General features: G+C 47.6%; 1 protein-coding gene across 1 annotated transcript in view; it reads left to right on the forward strand.

The window, feature by feature from the left end:
- LOC107653775 (small G protein signaling modulator 1-like) overlaps positions 1 to 2296 on the forward strand; it is a 30568-nt gene that overhangs the window by 5862 nt on the left and 22410 nt on the right. The gene's annotated exons all lie outside the window — the stretch shown is intronic.

The raw sequence follows: 2296 nt of genomic DNA on the forward strand, positions 1-2296 counted from the left end.
TGGACTGATGAGAACATCCCACAGCAATGGAGAGATGCAAATATTGCTGTTATCTATAAGAACAAGGGTGACAGGGCCATCTGCGGCAATAGTAGGGGCTTATCACTCCTTTCTGTGGGTGGTAAGGTCCTGGCCAAGGTGATGCTTCATAGACTCATTAACAACATCACTGAGTCAATGCTGCCTGAATCCCAGTGTGGATTTAGGAAGAATAGGAGCACGATCGACATGATTTTCACAGCCCGGCAGCTTCAGGAAAAGTGCCGGGAGCAACATCAGGACATGTTTATGGCCTTTGTCGATCTCTCAAAAGCATTCGACACCGTGCAGAGAGAGCTCTTATGGGATGTACTCCTCAGTTTTGGCTGTCCCAATAAATTTGTTAACATCCTCCGCCAGTTCCATGATGGGATGACTGCTCGGGTGTCCATAGGCGGACAAGAGTCCGAGCCCTTCCTTGTGCGCACAGGGGTGAGGCAGGGGTGTGTGCTAGCACCAGTGCTCTTTAACATCTTCCTCCTGTGTGTCACCAAGCTTCTCCACAATGAGATTGAAAATACCAGTGGCATAGCAGTAGACTTCAGATTAGACGGCAACCTCTTTAATATTAGGAGGCTACACGCAACCAAAAAACTCTGTAGAGAGCGGGTCCTGGAGCTGCAGTATGCAGATGACTGTGCTTTTGTGGCCCATACTCCAGAGGACCTTCAAACTGTCCTTGCTGTGGCGGTTAGGGCGTACGGCAGGATGGGGCTCACTGTCAACACCACCAAGACAGAAGTGGTTTGCCAATGGAGTACCAATGTCCCACCCACACTTCCTGCCTTCACTGTTGGGGATGAACAGCTGTCAGTAGTGCCATCTTTTAAATATCTGGGGAGTATTCTCGCTGAGGACTGTGGCATCGACAACGAAATCCAGAGACGTAGAGTCTTTCATAACAAGAATCTTCATCCCTCCACAAAGGTCGCTGTATACCAAGCGGTCTGTGTCACTACCCTGCTCTATAGCTGTGAAGCTTGGGTAACCTACAGCCGTCACATCAGGTCCCTAGAGCACTTCCATATAAGCTGCCTTCAGCGCATTCTGGGAGTTACCTGGCGTGATCGTGTGCCTCACACTGAAATACTTAAAAAGACCAACTGTAGAAGTATTGAGGCCATGATCACCCAGCGCCAGCTGCAGTGGTTGGGGCACGTGATAAGGATGCCCCCATGTCGACTGCCCCGCAGAGTGCTATACGGCCAGCTACATCATGGTCGACGTTCAGCTGGGGGGCCGAAGAAGCGATATAAGGATCAGATGAAGAACATCTTGAAGAAGTGTAAGATCAGACCCGAGGACCTGGAGGATGTTGCTGCTGACCGTACCATCTGGCAAAAACTGTGTAGAGATGGGGTTCATATGCTGGAGATGGAGAGGACAATCAGAAGACAGCAGAAGCGAGCCAGGAGAAATACAGCCATCACTACTACCATTACATACATATGCCCCACCTGCAATCGAATGTGTGGGTCCAGGATAGGACTGTTTAGCCATCAAAGATCTCACCGATAAAGGCGTGGACGTCGTCATCGGATTCGATGGACAACCGAGAGAGAGAGAGAGAGAGATGTATGTATGTGTGTATATGTATATATATATATATATATGTGTGTGTGTATGTATATGTATTATATATGTATATATATACACCTTGCTACGTGTACTGTGTTAGGCTAACCAAGACTTGTCATTTGCACTTATATATTGTTGCTCTTTTGTTAGTTTTGACTGCTTTTATTGTCCTCATTGGGGTTCATATGCTGGAGATGGAGAGGACAATCAGAAGACAGCAGAAGCGAGCCAGGAGAAATACAGCCATCACTACTACCATTACATACATATGCCCCACCTGCAATCGAATGTGTGGGTCCAGGATAGGACTGTTTAGCCATCAAAGATCTCACCGATAAAGGCGTGGACGTCGTCATCGGACTTCGATGGACATCCGAGAGAGAGAGAGTGTGTGTGTGTGTGTGTATGATTGTGTGTGTGTCTGTGTGTGTATGATTGTGTGTGAGTGTCTGTGTGTGAGTGTCTGTGTATGTGTGTGTGTATGATTGTGTGAGTGTATGATTTTGCGTGTCTGTGTGTGTGTGTGTGTCTGTGTGTGTGTATCTGTGTGATAGTGTGTGTGTCTGTGTGTGTGTGAGTGTCTGTATGTGTATGATTTTGTGTGAGTGTCTGTGTGTGTGTGTCTGTGTCTGTGTGTGTGTATGTGTGTGAGTGTGTGTGTGTGTGATTGTGTGTGAGT

Source organism: Sinocyclocheilus anshuiensis, unplaced genomic scaffold, assembly GCF_001515605.1.
Source record: "Sinocyclocheilus anshuiensis isolate Anshui unplaced genomic scaffold, SAMN03320099.WGS_v1.1 scaffold443, whole genome shotgun sequence".
NCBI classification, from domain to species: domain Eukaryota; kingdom Metazoa; phylum Chordata; class Actinopteri; order Cypriniformes; family Cyprinidae; genus Sinocyclocheilus; species Sinocyclocheilus anshuiensis.